The sequence below is a fragment of the Sciurus vulgaris genome (assembly GCF_902686455.1).
Source record: "Sciurus vulgaris genome assembly, chromosome: 6".
NCBI classification, from domain to species: Eukaryota; Metazoa; Chordata; class Mammalia; order Rodentia; family Sciuridae; genus Sciurus; species Sciurus vulgaris.
Window position 1 is genome coordinate 78,413,719 of NC_136466.1, and position 19,503 is coordinate 78,433,221.

Sequence of the window (19,503 nt, forward strand, 5' to 3'; positions counted from 1 at the left end):
CTCCAAAAATGGAGCATCTACATACATTAAACAAACCCTTCTCAATTTCTAGAATCGAATAGACCACAACACAATAATACTGGGGGACCTTACACACACCTCTCTTACCACTGGATAGATCTTCCAAAAAAAACTAATCAAATTATAGAATTAAATAATGCAATCAATAATTTAGACATAGAGTATTTCATCCATCATTGAGTGAGTACACTTTCTTCTCAGAAGCACTTGGATCCTTCTTTAAAACAGATCATAGTTATGCCACAAAACAACTCTTAGCAAATACAAAAAAGTAGAAATATTACCTTGCATTCTATCAGAGTATAATGGAATGGAACTAGAAATCAATGATAATAAAAAAAAAAAATAGAAATTACTCCAACACCTGAAGACTAAATAACATGCTACTGAATGATGAATAGATAGCTCTAGAAAGCAGGGAGGAAATGAAAAAATGCTTTGAGGTAAATGATACAACATATCAAAATCTGGGACACTGTGATGGCAGTGTTAAGAGGAAAGTTCATTGAATTGAGCTCATACACTAAAAGAAAAAAAGTCCACAAATAAATGACCTAACGTTACATCTCGAAGCCCTAGAAAAAGAACAACTCAATACCAAGAGCAGTAGAAGACAGGAAATAACTAAAATCAGAGCTGAAATAAATGAAATTGAAACAAAAGAAACAATTGAAAAAATAGATGAAACGATTCTTTGAAAAAAATAAAATTGATAAACCTTTAGCTATACTTATGTAGAGAAAGAGAAAACCCAAATTACTAAGATTCATGATGAAAAAGGAAAAATCATGATGGACACTACTGAAATACAGAAGATAATCAACTCTTTTGAAAATTTATACTTAATAAAATAGAAAATCTCAAAGACATCAACAAATTTCTAGAGACATGTGAACTACCCAAACTGAATCAAGAGGACATACACATTTTTTGGTGTGTTTTAAAAATAGCATTTATTTTTTAAATGTTAATGTGTGCATTACAGGAAAAAAAAACACAAGCAAAGAACAAAGCCATCCCATCACAAGCAGCTTAGTTGGATGTGTCCCTCCAGGTCGTGCATAAACGTACACAATATGCCATTTTGTGTGATTGAGATTGTAGTGTGTATCATGCTTTTCCACACATCATGAATATTCACCAATTCAAAATCCCAAAGCTCCATGAGATTTTTGATAACCAAGAATACACTATACCAACTCAATCTGTGTCCTTTCTTGGGGACAAAAATTTCACTGAAGACAAATGGCACAGCCTTTAGATAGACATATTGGCAGAGTTAAAACTAAAATAATGCATTCCCTTATGCTTAATTTAAAATGAGACAAAGCAACAGGATACACCAAGCTTGTTTCATTACCAGATTTCTACTACTAAAGTATTAGTAAGAATGCATGTTCCCAGTGAATTAAAGTATTCCTATGGTACAGCCAGCAGATGCACACACAGTGGCTCACATGGAAATGTCAATCCTTGAGCACTTGCTCCCATCTTTCCCTGTGTGTGCCCCTGTGCCTCTCTGCTGCCCTAACGAGCAAGTCCTGATACACATGCCCAGAGACAAAGCAATTCCATGTCCCAGATGCATCTTTTCTATCAATTATAACAAAAAGTTATTTACAAATTGGCTAATTCACTAGCTCTACTTTTTATGATTCACTTCACCTCAGGACATCTAGAAAGCTTAGATGTTGTGAAATAAAGTATGAACTTCTGCACAATAAACACAAGTACTTTACCAAAATGCATATAGATCTATGGTTATAATCTAAACTGCCTTCCAGCTACTAGCAAAGAGCACATACCCTCTCCTCATTCTCTCCCTCGTTTTATAGTTTATAATTTAGTGGCAGGTATCTCTCATTCACGAATTATGTCCTGGTTTATAAATAAGTTCGTGAGTACTTGACTATAATGGTAGTTTTCTTCATGGTGGAGGCTCATCCTTCACAGTGTGTGGTTGTAGAACCTTCTCTTATTCTTCACGGTGCAAGTCTGTGTTGTAATGAATAAAGATACCTTATGTCCTTGCCAACTGTCAGAGGTTTCCAGCTATCTTGGTTAACCTGCTTTATCTCTCTCTCTCTGTGTTCCCTACCTTCTACCAGATTACAGAGTGGGTAGAGGAATAACAGGAAAAGCATAAGAGAGCATAGTGACTTATTCACAAAGTATATCTTGAGTTTGGGGCAACATCTGTTCTTTGTTTTAGTTCTCCTTACTTCAGTAGTGATCCTTTTCTAGCCTGAAGTCTTGGGCCTGCAGCTTAGAATGGGCTTAATAAATATGTGGTGAATAAATATAAGCAAATGGATAAAATAAATGTTCTCCTTAGCTTGTAGCTTTCTTCACTTATCACAGTCCATCAGATGTTGGGTGAGGAGTGAAGAAGAAACACCCACAGTTGAGAACAGGGGGCCTTCTTTAAGAGAGAGAAAAGTGAAAGGAGCTCTAATTTTAGTGGTTTTTTTTCTGGTTCATTGGAAAAAATTACACCATGAGGTGTCATCAAATTCATGATTTGCTTAGGTAAAGGTACTAGTTTTTAGTAGTTAAATTCTCCTTATTGCTATTTCTCTCCTTTTCCTTTCTCTCTCTCTCTGTCTTTCAATAGAGAAGAGTTTATTTGAGGGCTTGAAGTTTCAGAGGTCTTAGTCCATAGAAGATTGGCTCCATTCCTCGGGGATCTGGGTGAGGCAGAACATAATGGCGGAAGAGTGTGCAGAGGGAAGCAGCTCACATCATCAGGAAGTGGAGAGAGAGCCCCCTTTTTTTTTTTTAAATGTAATATTTGTTTTCATCATTTCCACTGTTCTTTGATGTTAATTATTGGGAACAGATATACCCTGTGTGCATACATGGAGGGAGAAATGTGAAATTTTTGCCAAGAATAAATAGACTTTTGGAGGTGAATTTCAGTAATCTGCATTTTATGTGATTTTTCTTCCTTATATTATTGAGGAGGGATATGGAGAAAAAAATATAAAAATAAAGACTTTATTCTGAGAAAGAAAATCTTAAATGGTATTCATTCTTAAAGATTATGATTAATGGATTGCCTTGTTTCTTTGCTCTTACTAGATAGATTTCCTTGAGAACATTCAATCCAAGGACTCTACATTTTCATTACTGTGTCCATTAAATGTATGGTTTGGCTACATTTTGAAATGTCTGAGGGAAGCAGTCTCTTCCTGAACTAACATGGAATAGATTATAGAGGAGACTGTCTTTTTTGGTAGTGTGTCAATAGACACTGAACATTTCTCAGTATTTAAGGTTTGCTTTCATAGAATATAAGTCTTTATGTGGTAGCATGCCTGGCATCCTTCCTTTTTTAATCTCTCATTGGTGTTTTTTAAATGCCTGGAAATTGTTTACTTCTCTAATACCTTTTAATCTACATGTTTGAAAAATAGTTCCCAAATTGTTGAGCAGGTCTTTAGTTTTGGAACACCACTTTTACTTTGGTTCTGTCAACTCTGGCTATTCTCTATTGAGGTAGACATAGGAACACCACTTTACATGGATATTTCCAACAACAGTAGGGGGAGGAAGTACATTTCAGGACAGTGTCTTAAGTTTTATTTGCCATTTCTTGTAATAAAGTAACTTGGTAACAAAAAACAAAACAAAAAACTAATACCAAAACAAACCCTCATATAAAAGATTTCAGCTAATATTCCTTATTATTTGAATCTCTGCGTGGCAGCACTGTTAGATGTTAGGGATTTCAAGATTAATACTATTAGTCCTCTTAGTCTTTCTGTATGGTGGAAAGGAACTTGAAGAGTGAAGAGGAAATCCATACCTGGATATTCATATTCATGCCTAATCTCAGATTTGTCCAAGTGTGGAGAATGAGGATTCTACTTTTATGCACCAGTTTTATGATCATTTTGGACCAGTGCTGACATGAAAAATAAGTGAAGTGAGGATTTTCCACATATTCTTATATGTGTCCAATATTGGTAAATTTTGATGGAGTTAATCATTGCAGTTTTTCCCATTCTTCAGGTTATATTTTCCTTAGATTACCTCAAGAGATAATGGACTCAACACTTTTGCTGTGATTAAGTTCTGATCTGAGGTTAAAGACTGAAATCATATCAGAATATGGAAAGAAATGAAATACTACCCCCCAAATATGCCACTTTGGCATGCTGACTTGTTTGCGTTAAAGGCACTTGAAAAGCAGCAGGTTTTTCCCTTTCCTTTCTGAACTTACTTCTTCTTAAAAGGAACCCTTAACTTTCTACTCACTTGTGTACCAAATAACCCTCGTTGAAGTCCTTCGCCTTGTCACATTTTATAATTACTATTTGTCTTAGTTCATTTTCTGCTTTATAACAGAATACCAAAGACTTGGTCACTTTTAAAAAATAGAAGTGTACTTGGCTCATGGTCCTGGAAGCTAGGAAGTTCAAGAGCATGGTAGCAGTACCTGGCAAGGGCCTTTGTCCTACATCATAATATGGTAGAAGAGCAAGCTTGAGACAGGAGGCAAGAGGGGCCAAACTTTTAACAAACTCACTCTTACTGTAAATAACCCATTCCTGTGATTATAGCATTAATCCATTTATAAGGGTACAGCCCTTCTAACCTAATCATCTCATAAAGATCCTGCTTCTTAATACTGTTACAATTAAATTTCAACCTAAGCTTTGGAAGGTATCTTTAAACCATAGCTCTACTTTTTTTATTTGTTATTTTAGATACTGAGGATTGAATCCAGGGGTTCTTTGCCTACTGAGCTATATCATCAGACCTTTTTATTTTTAGACAGTGTCTTGCTTAGTTGCTGGGGTTTGCTTTAAACTTGCCCCAGCCTTCTGAGTCATTGAGATTACAGGCATGCACCACCATGCCCAGCCATAGCTCTATTCTTTGTCTAATTCACTATGTCAATGTTCAACTGTGTCTTTGGGTTTTTTTTTTCTTAAGAAGACTCCCATACAGCATAAACTAGTATTAAAAAATTTATATGCTTTTTTTTTTTTTTTTTCTGTGCATTCTACCTTATGCTAATTTAATTCTCAGGCCTCACTGGGAAATTCTGAGGGTAGTCCTAAACTCTTGCCTTCCCCGAAGAGTATATCTCAAGATAATTCATATGGTTAGTTTTAAAGTCCTATAATTTAAAACCTATAAAAGAGCATATATTACTTGAAAGAAATTTGTCACCTCACTGCCATTTTTTTTTCAGGGTGTGAATTCTAGTTTTTTAGGTTAATACTTGAAAATATTTTCAACATAGTTGTGACTGAACAGTTTATCAGGGAAGGAGTGAAGAATCAGGCATTTAATAGTGCCAGTAGCTTATGCTTCTCAGAGTGAAAACATGAGAATTTATATAACCTAAAGTTCTGGTCCTTTTCTGATAACCTTGAATCAGAGCCATTTCATAGTTAGAGATTTGCTTTTAAATCTTATACTTTGAGATAAATTGTTTCAAAGGTAAGAAAGGAAAAGTGTTTGAAGTTAAGTGTAAAAGCCAATGACATGTATATGTGTTTGTGCACATGTGTATGCACACACCCCACCCAACCTTGAAAACTGTTGCCTCTTGAGAATGAAATGAAAATAGAAATTGTCACTTACTTTTAATTTATTCATGAGTTGATTATCTGGTGTATGGATTTTCCAGACCTTCTATTTCTCTTTATCTTTCCTCGCTTTTCAGTTTGTTCTAATAAGATGCCTATTGATAAAGAAAAAACCTTGTGTTTTTTTCTTTTCTTTTTTATTACCACCAACTCTACTTGAGGGTGTGACCATGCCTACCCATGCAATAATTTAAATTTGGTCTTTGTTAGTTACCAAAAGAAGTTGGAAATTATGTTTGGTATTTTGTTGTATATGCAATTATTTATTATCATGGATAAGTGAAAGCTGATTTTTAAATAATAAAATTTAAGAAAATGTATTTGAATGAAACAGGCATAGTCATTAGTTTTTCATAACATCGTACTGATAGGTTTAAATTCAAATGTTACTTCCTCAGGGAAACCTTCCATAATCTACCCCTGACTCATTTGGGCAGCCCCCTTTTATTTTGGCAGCCCCATTTTTATGCTCATAACCTATTATATCTGACTTCATAGCATTTATTTAATTATTTACTCACATGTGCATCACCTTTACATTGTCAGTGTTTTGGTTTTGCTGTGCTGAGTATTTGGTCTTGTTCACTTCAGCATAGGGCCTGCTTCCGAGTAGGCACAAAGTGTTTTAGTCAGCTATTTCACTGCTGTGACTAAATGATCTAACTTGTACAATTATAGAAGAGGAAAGGTTTGTTTGAGGGCTCACATTTCAGAGGTCTTAGTCCATAGAAGGTCGGCTCCATTCCTCAGGGCTTGAGGTGAGGCTGAATATCTTGGTGGAAGAGCATGGCAGAGGGAAGCATCTCACTTCATCAAGAAACAGAGACTTCGCTCTCCAGATATGGAATATATACCCCATAGCCATGCCTCCGATGAACCACTCCCTCCAGCCACACTCTACCTGCCTCCAGCTGCCACTCAGTTAATTCCATCACTGATTTGGTTAAGACTCCTACAGTCTAATCATTTCTCCTCTGAACATTCTTGCACTGTCTCACACATGAGCTTTTGGGGAACACCTCACATCCAAACCATAACACAGAGTATATGTTGAATAAAAGGCAAGGGAAACAATTTACTCCATGTAGTAGAAATGGGAAATGAATATAAAGATAACTTTACCAAGGTTACATTAGTAATGACTAGGAAGTATAGGATTAAATAACACCCTGCAAATCTCAAAACATTGACAATTTACATAACTAAAAATTTCCAGCCACATAAATTTGTTAATCTTTATATAAACTAGAAGTTGGATATTTTTTGGCTATATATAATTACATGCACATACACACAGAACATGAAGTTTTTTATTCTAGTTCAGTAGTAAAAATCTGGTCTGTTTTATAGATGAGTTCCAAAACATGTCTGAGATATTGCCTTTGCTATATTTGGAGAATTCTATGGATATCTGTTTCAAAAATGTTAGATTTTCTGTTGTACATAAATACTAGGAGTCTTTTGGGAAAAAATTAGATTTCCTTGTATAAATGTAGAAAATTTGGAATTACAGTAAGGTGAACATTTTAGAAAATACATTCCCAGACTTTAAGTTATTTTGAAGGTGGCATTTGCTGTTTAAAGAATTGATAGCCCTTACCAATCCAGAATAAGACTAACTGTGTATATTATGCAGGAATTTTTGGAAATGCTTTGACAATTTAGATGTTAACACTTATAGGTGTTTGCTATTTAAACTATATAGTATAATGTTAGATATATGATGATTGATAAAAGTCTTTAGTTTTTCTTATTTTTAATTCAGCTTTTCATTATTTTTCTTCAGGGAAACTTTTTTTTTTTAATTGCCAATGAGATTTTGGAGTGGGTACTGGGAATTGAATTCAGGGGCACTCAACCACTGAGCCACATCCCCAGCCCTATTTTGTATATTATTGAGAGACAGGGTGTTACTGAGTTGCTTAGGGCCTTGCTTTTACTGAGGCTGACTTTGAATTTGTAATTCTCCTGCCTCAGCCTCTCGAGCTGCTGGGATTACAGGCATGTGACACCATGCCTGGCTGCCAACTAGATTTTAATAGTACTCTAGTATCTACTGATAATATGTTGCTAGGAAATTGTGAATGTATTTTTAATGTTAAATACCTTTGATCATTAGAAAACTGCTCTTTGAATACCTTTTTTGTTGTAGAAAACTTAGTTTTAAGCAACTTTTTTGCTGTAGAATGAATCTAAATTTTTCCAATCATTAGAGTATTAAAAATTATTTTTCATTATTCAAACTTTAAAATTAGTGATGTAGTTATTGCTAATAATTATTCCTTACCTAAAGCTACAGGATAAGATTTCAAGCAATTTTGGGCTATATTTATATTTTAAATACTATATATATTATTAGGTAAATTACAATTGTTCATAGTATTTGGGTTCCTTTTAACAAATCAAACCTGCCAGGAATTTGATTTCAGCCCCCATTCCCCCCTCCTACTTTCTTTCTTCCTCTCTCCACCTTTTCTCCCTCCTCCCTCTCCTTTCACTCTTTTATTTGTATTTGATTGGTACTTTCTATGTATAAATAATGGAGATCTTCTCTTTGGTACAATTATGTATGTATCTAGCATGATTCTGTAAGATTCATTCCACATTTCTTTCCCCTTCCCTTCCTTCCTCCCTCTCTCTTGTTCTCCTACTTCTACTCCACTGATCTTCCTTATATATTTTTATATACGGTTCCCTTCCCAATATTTTTTATCTGTGCTTCAACATTACCATTCTCGTCTGTCACTTTGCAAAGTCCAGGAATAAGAAAGATTTGAAAATAGTTTACCTGAGTAAGAAAAAGCTTAAGGACAACTCCTTAAGTACTCTCCTCTTATCTGTGGTTGCACTTTCTATGGTTTCAGTTAGTCTGTTGTGGTCTACAAGCATTGAACAGAAAGTTTCAGAAATAAATAAGTTTTCAATTGCTTGATGTTCTGAGTATGATAAAATCTTTCAGTGTCCCACTCCCTTTTACCTGGGACCTGAATCATCCCTTCCCTGAGCATATCTATCCCCTAGCTATTCCATCACCCACTTGTTAGTCACATAGAAGTCATCTTGGTTAACAGGTTGTTTCAAGGTACCCCTATGTTGTAGCTTAATGCTCCATCACAATGCCTATGTTATTCACTTCATTTTGACTCATCACTTATAATTTCACATTATTACAAAGAGAAAGTTGAGCACAGTATAATAAAATATTTTGAAAGAGGCCTCATTCACCTTTTATTATAGCATACTGTTTTATTATTTGTTAGTAATCTCTTCCTCTGCCTAATTTATAAACTAAATTTTATCATAGATATGTTTACATAGGGAAAAAAAAAGCAGTATATGTAAGGTTTGAGTCTGTCCATGGCTTAAGGCATCTCGTGGGGATATTGGAATATATATACTGGAGAAAACGGGATAATTATATTTATTTATATGAAGAGCTATATTACATCTCTGTAAGAGTTAAACTTGATTATAGTCTTAAACCTTGCAACTGAAAATATGATCTGAGAACTAGCAGTATACAGCCATTACTAAATTAGTATATCCATTATGGAAAGTAGCATGGAGGCTCATCAAAAAACTAGAAATAGAACTACCATATGATCTAGCTATCCCCCTACTGGGAGACTATCCCAAAAAAATGAAATCAGTATGTCAAAGAGATATCTGTACTTCCATGTTTGTACAGCAATTTTTTTTATGATAGCTAAGATACGGAATAAATCTAGGTATCCATGTTGGATAAATGGAAAATTAAGAGTATTATGCACAATGGAATATTAATCATAAAAAGAAAGAAATCATATCATTTATGGCAATGTTGATGAGCCTGGAGGACATTATATTAAGTGGAGCAAGTCAGGCACAGAAGGACAAATACTGTATGTTCTCATTTATATTTGAAAGTTGAATAAATTGATCTCATAGAAGTAGAGTACAGAAGAGGTATTTCCAGGCTGGGAAAGGTAAAGTTGGTGGCGGGGAGGCAGAGAGGATGGAGAGAAGATGGGTAAGAGATACAAGGATGCAGTTGGAGAGGAGAAATAATTTTTAATGTTCTGTAGCACTGTAGGTTAACTATGGTTGACAACAATTGAATATTTAAAAATAGGTAGTACAGAGGATTTTGAAAGTTCCCATTACAGAAATGAAAAATGTTTGGGGTGATTGATATGCCAGTTATTCAATCTAATCATTATACTTTGTTTATGAGTATTGAAATGTCACATTGTATATTATAACTGTATAATTATTATGTGTCAATTAAAAATAAAATTTAAAACATTATAGATAACTTTAGGAAAAAAAGAAAATGTAGAAGTTTAAGCAGTCAGGTCCCACCTGCTGAGATCTGTGTCTTAACAAGGTGTGATTTGCATTCATCTTAATTTTTGAGATGTTCTGGTTTATAATAAGTTGCTCAAATAAAAATGAAAATAAGTCTGATGATAGGGTGATTATTGTTTTTCAAAGATTATTAAGACTTTTAATAGTGGTGCAAATGCTGTTAGTTTTGATGAAAATAAGCATGTTACTGTATATGTGAGCCCTGAGAACAATGGTTGATTATTTCTTAATGGCATAGAGAACAAAATGAATGAAATGTTGAGAAATCCTAAGTAGGATCTTCTTTGTAGGTGTTGATTTTATTCATTAAATCATTATTAAGTATTGGGTTTAATATATTCTGGGTATAAGAATTGTTGAGGTCATTATTAAGTATTGGGTTTAATATATTCTGGGTATAAGAATTATTGAGAAGAGTAACTAGTATTGGTAATAATGGTTTTTTTGGTTTCTGTCATTTGAAAATATGTAAATTGAGTCGAACATCTAGATTTAGATTGATATTTTTAAACATCAAATTGTAATTCCTTTAATTACGAGAAGCGCAAATAATTTTTGTTTTCTTACCCTGATTAAATAGAATGACTGATAAATTATTATTTCAAACAATAAAATAAGTGCTAGCTTAGCTTAGTCATATCAAAGTAACTAAAAGTTCAATGGAATAATTGGTGTCCAACTATGAAAACAGGAAAGATCTTTTTAATGGAGGCAAATCATTGATTAAAAACACCTAAATTATTTTATTGCTTCTTAGTAGAGTGTTATGTTCTTGACACCATTAATATATAATAGTCTTTTAGTGTAGAATAAACTCATGGGTCATGGATAAAAGAAATAAGACTTTGACTATGACAGTGTAAATAAAAGTTGAAAATATATTTCTCAAATATTGCTATAATTCAGTTTTTTGTATTTACTTATATAGGATGAGGAAATGTAAACTAGGAAAGTAGAAAAAAATTGGTTTATTCATCTTTAATTGAAATTACAAGAGTATAATTGATATTTTTATACTAAGATTTCTCCTACTAAAGTAATTACCATGGGTCAATAAAGGAGCTGGCAAGACTTGGAGAGCTAATCTTTGCACTCATCCTTGAACCTTTTTTAACAAATGAAAATGTGTTCTAGATGAAAACCCTGAATACCTCTTTAATTCACTTGTGTGTCAGAAAATTTCAGCTTATCAAGAATTGAAATCCCTTTATTTTCATGTTAGCCCAGTTATTCCTATATTTTATAAACATTGGAAAATAGAGCTAGCATACAAACAGGGATCATCTTGCTACGTTGTATAATGATTTATAAAGTTGACTATTTTTTCATCTATGTTCTCTTGGCCAGTTTAAATAATTAAGGGTCCCCCATTGTTTTTCTATCTTTTGATCTATTGGTATAGAGCACCTGACCCTTTCAATGTTTTTGGTGCTTTTAAATTGTAGAAGTCATACTGGGACAAGAGTACTTGTCTTTCTTCTGAGTTGGTTGGAACTAAAAGAGTTAATTGATAATGAGGTGCACAAAGTTGAGGTTTTTTTACTTGTATTTGCATTTGCATTTATTTTATACTGAATTTATTCCCATGCCATAAATTTTTGTTTCTTTAGTTTCTTCAGGGATATCTTTTTCTTATGTGCAGCCTCTTCTGGTTTAGGAAAAATTTGTTCCTTTTCAATTAAGATTATCTCAATGAGGCAGGGGGAAGGAACCCTGTATGGGTTAATCCGACCATGAGTTCTGTAACTATGGTGGCACATCTTGGGTGCTTTGTTTACCTGGATATATATGTTCAATAATCAGAGAATCTTCATTTAACCCCTTAAATTCAGCATTACTCTGCATTTTTAAGAATGTGCAGCAAAAAATTGAGCACTCTTTTTGGGCTACCACCCTGTGTCCAGCCCCAATGTTTGGCCTGGGCACATCTCCCGACTCCACCATTGTAACACCAAAATGGCACACATTGCTTCTTTAAAGTGATATCTTTCGGGTGCTTGGTGGCTTTTCAGATATGCATACTCTCGATGGCCTGCAAAGTGAACATGAAGATTTGAACCTCTTGATCTGCATGATTTTGGGGGGTTTTCCGGGTCAAGAGAGCAGACCATTTTTCACAGATCACCTCATGCTGCATATAGGAAGAGTAGAGATTCTTCTTTTTTTTTTTTTTTTTTTTGCGGTGCTCGGATTGAACCCAGGGCCTTGTGCTTTTGAGGCAAGTACTCTACCAACTGAGCTTTATCCCCAGCCTGAGATTCTTTAGAATACTTCATATTAAACACTGCAAGTTGCATTGGGCATTTTTTTTTTTTGAATAGAGATGATTACTTCCCCTTCATCATGATTTTTAAAGTTAATTTTCTTGAACACTTGGCAACCTGGAGAAGTCTATGGGAACTTCCTCAGGATAGTGTTAAAATTCATAGATGTGTGCTTCTCTTTTTTTTTTTCTGGTATCTTTTTTTTATTAAAAATCATAAATTTACATAGGGCAATGTTGCTTGATTCATTCTGTTATTTTTTCCCTTCCCCCCACCCCTCCCACCCCTCTTTTCCCTCTATACAGTCCTTCCTTCCTCCATTCTTACCTACCACCCTCCTTATCCCTAACCCTAAACCTAACCCTAACCCTAATGCTAACCCCTCCTTCCCCCCATTATATGTCCTCATCTGCTTATCAGCGAGATCATTCGTCCTTTAGTTTTTTGAGATTGGCTTAACTCACTTAGCATGATATTCTCCAATTTCATCCATTTGCCTGCAAATGCCATAATTTTATCATTCTTCATGGCAGAGTAATATTCCATTGTATATATATGCCACAGTTTCTTTATCCATTCATCAACTGAAGGGCATCTAGGTTGGTTCCACAATCTGGCTGTGGTGAATTGAGCAGCTATGAACATTGATGTGGCTGTATCTCTGTAGTATGCTGATTTTAAGTCCTTTGGGTATAGGCCAAGGAGTGGGATAGCTGGGTCAAATGGTGGTTCCATTCCAAGCTTTCTGAGGAATCTCCATACTGCTTTCCAGAGTGGCTGCACTAGTTTGCAACCCCACCAGCAATGTATGAGTGTACCTTTCTCCCCACATCCTCGCCAACACCTATTGTTGCTTATGTTCTTGATAATTGCCATTCTAATTGGGGTGAGATGGAATCTTAGGGTAGTTTTGATTTGCATTTCTCTTATTACTAGAGATGTTGAACATTTTTTCATATATCTGTTGATTGCTTGTACATCTTCTTCTGTGAAGTGTCTGTTCATTTCCTTAGCCCATTTGTTGATTGGATTATTTGTATTCTTAGTGTAGAGTTTTTTAAAAATTTTTTTATTTTTAAAAAATTTTTTTATTGTAAACAAATGGGATACATGTTGTTTCTCTGTACATGGCGTAAAGGCATACCATTTGTGTAATCATAAATTTACATAGAGTAATGTTGTTTGATTCATTCTGTTATTTTTTCCCTTCCCCCCACCCCTCCCACCTCTCTTTTCCCTCTATACAGTGTTTCCTTCCTCCATACTTGCCCCCCTCCCTAACCCTAACTCTAACCCTAACACTAACCCTTCCTTCCCCCCATTATGAGTCATCATCCACTTATTAGTGATATCATTCGTCCTTTGGCTTTTTGAGATTGGCTTATCTCACTTAGCATGATATTCTCCAATTTCATCCATTTGCCTGCAAATGCCATAATTTTATCATTCTTTATGGCTGAGTAATATTCCATTGTATATATATACCACAGTTTCTTTATCCATTCATCAATTGAAGGACATCTAGGTTGGTTCCACAGTCTGGCTATTGTGAATTGAGCAGCTATGAACATTGATGTGGCTGTATCTCTGTAGTATGCTGATTTTAAGTCCTTTGGGTATAGGCCAAGGAGTGGGATAGCTGGGTCAAATGGTGGTGTGCTTCTCTTTTTATCAAATTAAATAATACCTTTGACTAATAACTATGGTAAGTTTGAGATGGCAGTGAACATTAATGCTATTTCAAGATATCTGCAACAACTATTCTATGATATGGAAACACCTTTGACTTCTATTGGTGAGAACTACTGTGGTTTATTGCCAAATATTGATAATTAAAGGAAATTATATAGATAGAGATTAGTGAAGGTAGAAGTATAATGGAGGTTGGAGAAAGTAAATAGAAGTATTTCAAATAGAAATTGAATTTAAAAACTATTTTCCCACCCAAATTTATTGAAACATTAGAGTTTACAACTGTAGAATAAGAACCCTTTGTCTTGCTTTCACTGAATTTTTTTCTGAAATATAAAAAAAAATTATATTAGGTGAATAGTTGTATCACCTAAAAATAATAATTTTTTTTTTTCCAATCTTCATCAATATTCTTTTCCATTTTATTTTGGCCAAGACCTCTAGAACTGTATTCAAGAGAATTGATCCTAGTAGTCTCCTTTTTGTTCCTGATCTTAAAAAGGAATACAGGTTCTCTATTAATAATAATGTTCATATAGGTTTTTGTTAACACCTATTTTTTGCTAAGTTTATGGAGCCTCAAATTAGACAGTAAGTTGGTGTAACAAGATTCTTAATTGGTTATATATGGTTTAGGAGTTTTGCGTAGTGAGTAGTGAGAGGTAAGAAAGTGAGGAAAATTAAAAACTGAAAAATTTTTGAATTTATTTTGTTACTGATTTCCATTAGCAGATATTCAGCTAAATTCAGGTAGAAAAATATTCTTGTATATAGCTTTTACCAGTTTAAGTAAGTTATTGTGCATTATATTTTAGGCTTTATTTTTCAATCATGAAAAAATAATAAAATTTATGACTTGTTTTTCTTGTATTAATGATGTATTGAATTAGCTTTGCATTTCAAAACACATCATGGTTTCTAAATCAATAATTTATCTTTTCGCTGTATCTATCCTGCTATTCATTTCATCTATTTTATTTTTAAATCACATTTGTTATATTTTCTTGCCAATATTTGGCATTATTTTTAGTGATTTATTATTATTACTTTGCTAATATCTTTCCTTATTTCCTTAACTTTTTAATGTTTATTTAAAATTATTGGTACATCTATTCCAATAATTCTACTTAAAAAGATATACAAGACAATGTAGTTTTATTTTGCAGTGATGTAAAGGAGAACACTGTATGATTGATGAAACGACTAGAGCAAACTTGTGTAGCTCCACAGCCAGGAGTTCTGTGGGCTGGGCTCAGCATCAGATTTGTCCTGATCCTTGCTGTGATCTGGTGCCATCTAGTGGCCATTGCCTCTTCTGGCTTCAATGTCCATTGGCACAATTTTGTTTCCTGAAATCCAGGATAGCAGCTGCATTTACAAGAATCTCTTGCTTAGTTGTCTTTCGTTTTGTGTGTCTGACTGGCATAACTGGTCTGTGAGAAACCTGGGAGTATAAGAACTCCCTGTCTCCCTCTCTGCTTCCACTTCCTGTCTCCTGTCTTCACTCCTATCTATGTTTAGAGTTTAAAATTTCCTAAATAGATTTATGTTCTTCCTAACTGACTTCTAGACTAAATCTTATTCCTACCATATACTTACTTTGTATGGTAACGTGAATTGGCAAGGGCCAAAGTCCAGCCTGTGATTATTGTTAATCTGGCAGAGAACTCCTGGCATTACTGAATCCCTGTTGTTCGTGCTCTGTGTCTTCTCTACGTATAGATTTTACCTTCACTTTATAAGGTCCCTTAAGCAGTTCTGTGTTACCTTGCTGACACGAACTCTGCTGTCTATTTTCCAGGATGTGATGTTGGTGTATGATTTGCCTTTCCTTAAAAGAGAGTTAAGAGTAGCATGGAAAATTTTTCGCAAAACCTATTCTCTCCCTAAGTGGGTCGTAGCACCTTGATGCCAACATATATAATTTTGTTTTTCCTCCCCCAAGCCTTTGGTCCTTGAACCCAGGGTCTTGCATATATTTGCTAAGCACATGCTCTACCATACAGCTACACCCACAGCCTATTTTCTTTCTTTCTTTCTTTTTTTTTTTTTTTTGAGTGTACTATAACTACTTTCCACACAATGCTACAATTTTGGGGGGGATTGATTTTTGTGGAGAAAACCAGTAGTTGACAGAATTTATCATCTTGACAGGTAACTGAGAATCAAGTTTTATCTTCACTGAGGTTAAAAAACTATTAGTAACAAATAACCTTAAAAATAGTATTTTGTTACATTGCCTTCTGGTATTTAAATTTTTATTATACTAGCTTTAAAAAAATCCTTTTAGGTACTCTGTATACTTATATGATTCTTTTTATTTGAGAATTCCTTTTGCCTTTTGTTTTCTTATGTTTTTATGTCTCATATACATTTTTGACCCCAAGAAATTGAACATGTCTTAAATTTTAGAAGTTTTTCACTTTTTTTAAGCAACATTTTTACAGAGCCCCTTCACATGTTAATTTTATTCATTTCTAACTGATACAGTATGGAGGAAACTATAAGACTGAGAGGCTGGCTGTAACATTTCAAATTTTTATTGTTTTTTTTTTTTTTAATTGGTTGCTGAGATCTAATTTGTGTCACTAGGACTTCTTTTAAATTCTGTATGGAAAACCAATACATTTTATGTGTATCAAAAAAATTCTCTTTGTGTTACTATTTTTAGGAATACATCCTGGGTAGTCTTATGTTGACTACTTTTCTAGATAGTATCCTTCAGAAGAATTTATATTATAGATCCCTGTTATCCTATTTTCAACCAGTTTAAAGCCACAAAAGTTGTGGAAATAGACTTAATGTGTGGGAAATAAATATGTCTCATGTTAAAAATGATATCCTGTCTTTGTTGTTTTCTGGTAGATAGATCTAGATTTTATTATGGGCAGATCAGTCATTTCAGTGACACAAGCTCAGAATTAAGTTAAATTCTCACAAACTAGTAAAACCTATTGCTAATGAATGAAAAATAACTTAACTATACTGCTTTAAAAACAAACAAAAACACCTCAAACTTATTCTTTCTCTTTTATAAATGTACCTTTGAATCTGCCAACATGTAAGAATCAGTGAACAAGCATCAATAATCATATCAGTTTCTATATTTATGGTTTTATAAAATATAACAAAGAATAGATTATAGAACAACCAAATGAAAAAGTTAAAATTTATTTTATGATGTGTGTATGTATATTAAAATATACTACATGCTAAGCCTTCAGTCACATCTATTTTTAGAATAATTGTGTTCTGCCACGATTATGTTGTATCTTAATATTCTTCAAGATTTCAAGATGACGTATTTCAGTATGCCAAAGAGTAACTTATAAATAAATATGTATTCAGATATATGTATATTCAGTTTTTTTTTCAGGATGGCTTAAATAATCTCTCTGATGGAGAGAACACCTAACATTCTTTTCCATCAAATTACATGAGTCCATTGTTACACTCATTAAAGCCAAACTAAGTTATTTCAAATATCATAGATATGTGTATGAAGCAACACATTTAGTATACAGATTACACAGTCATATTGTAATAAATTGTGACCAAATAGCCTTCCCACACACACATTTCAACTTCAAGAAGGAGGACATGAGAATTAGCATAAGCATTGGGACTTAGTGATTTTCTGAATAGCCTAATGCAGTGCCTCTGATAGCTCTATTGGAAAAGGCAGAGGGTAGGGCTATATATTTTTTCTTTATCATTATTATTTAGCTAATCTTTATGGAGGAAATATTTTATAAAGTTATATCTTATAAATTATTATTCTGCATATCAACATACTATAACTTCTTTAGTTACTCTTAAATATCACAGTTAAAAGAACTGTTTGAGAAATTAGAGGCATTTATGATTTCTATTTTCTGTCAGTGTTCAGTTCAGTGATGTCTGTTGTGTTCCCGATGGTGGTGATTTCAGATTCTTGCCAAATCGGCAAACATGCTCACAGAGGTGGGAAGAAGAAAAGCAAGGGGGACAGAGTTTACTCTCCAGGTGGGTATTGAGTTTGGGAGGAAACTATGTATAGGCAGAAAGGTCTAGAGATTAGTAATTGATGTCTTGTCTCCTCTAAAACACCAGAGAATATATAATCTAATTCAGGCTCAATCAGAGCAATCATTTTTGAATATCTTGGAACTTAAAAATATCTGTTTATTCTACCTTTAATAGAAACACAGTTTGTGTTTGTTAAAAAGTATCATATTGGGCTGGGGATATAGCTCAGTTGGTAGAGTGTTTGCCTTACAAGCACACGGCCCTGGGTTCAAATCTCCAGCACCTCAAAAAAAGTATTATATCTATCTCATTTACCAGTAGGTTTCTTTAATGTGACACAACTTGAACATTCCAAAAATTTGAAATTCTAGAATCTATAAATTCATGCCTTAATTATTTCCATGAGTACCTGTAAGGATACCTGTGCTGTGTAAAAAGGTGATTATTATTTCCATGTGAACTTTTCTTTACAAATTAACTGTGTTCATATTTGCCTAATTACTTCTTAAATTATTGCTAGTTCTAATTTTCTCTAATGGTTAATGATGTATGTTAAAACTAGGGAGGGTGGGATGAATAGGGAGATCAGCTGGTAGCATGATCTGAGCTACCTTATTCGTTTTTTCTTGTAAAGAGTACAGAAAGGAATTGAGTTACATTGGTAAGTTACATGGACTCTGGAACAACTGTTAAATGGTAAAATAGTACTTCTGTAATACTAAGAACTTAAGGTGAAGAGGTGATATTTTATGCTTTAAGAAATATAAAAATGAGGACATAAGATGGTAAACTAGAAGGAGGCTGCGTTCCTTGTTGCTCTGTGACCTGGGATTCAAGCAGAGGAAAGTGTTTCTCTGTGAGACAGCCCTCACTGCCCACTGATCCCTTATTCTTTGCCCCCTGTTTGTCCACTCAATTATCAGCCCTTTGCCAGTATATGGCTTGCCTTTCACTTGCAGATCTCTTGTTGACCTCTGTGGCACCTACTGGGTACCCATTTGCCTGTCTTTTGCTGCCCGTTGCCCACCTTTAGTCTACACATTGCTTGCCACCCAATGTCTACCCAGCATCACCCACTGAGTGCCTGCCATTTGCCTGTAGACCAGCCACAGACTGCCCGTACAGTGCCTGCTACCCCTTGCTGCCTGGAAGTTCATTGTCAGGGTACTCGCAGGTTTGGTTGCATGTGACCACCACCATTTTGGGGCACCAGCTGGAGTCTGGGAGTCCAGGGCCAAGGGGCCTGCAGGTTTGCTGCAGCTACTCTGACCATCTTGGGGCATGGCTGCCTCAGTCTGGGGACACTGGCTAGGGCCTAGAAATATATTGTCAGGGTACCTGCAGGTCTGGTTGCACCCAGGGTCTTCCTGCTTTGGGTGCTAGTGGCTGCTATCTGGTGACCTCTTTGTAGGATAGCTTGCTTCTTTGTGTGAGTACATCACTGGTGGTCTCTGCAAGTTGGAACTGCATAGAGATCCTGGGACTGCAGCAAGGTAGAGCCTGGGGAAGCTGAAGCCCAGGCCATTCAATTACAACTGGGTTTGTGTGGCCAGTCTGGGTCTGGCAAG

General features: G+C 34.6%; 1 protein-coding gene and 1 pseudogene across 4 annotated transcripts in view; one reads left to right on the top strand and one right to left on the bottom strand.

Moving 5' to 3' along the window:
• Positions 1-19,503, top strand: part of FBXL17 (F-box and leucine rich repeat protein 17) — a 544,511-nt gene that overhangs the window by 120,002 nt on the left and 405,006 nt on the right. The gene's annotated exons all lie outside the window — the stretch shown is intronic.
• Positions 10,385-12,126, bottom strand: LOC306664642 (large ribosomal subunit protein uL22-like; annotated as a pseudogene). Its single transcript has one exon. The product of its transcript is annotated as a large ribosomal subunit protein uL22-like (transcript).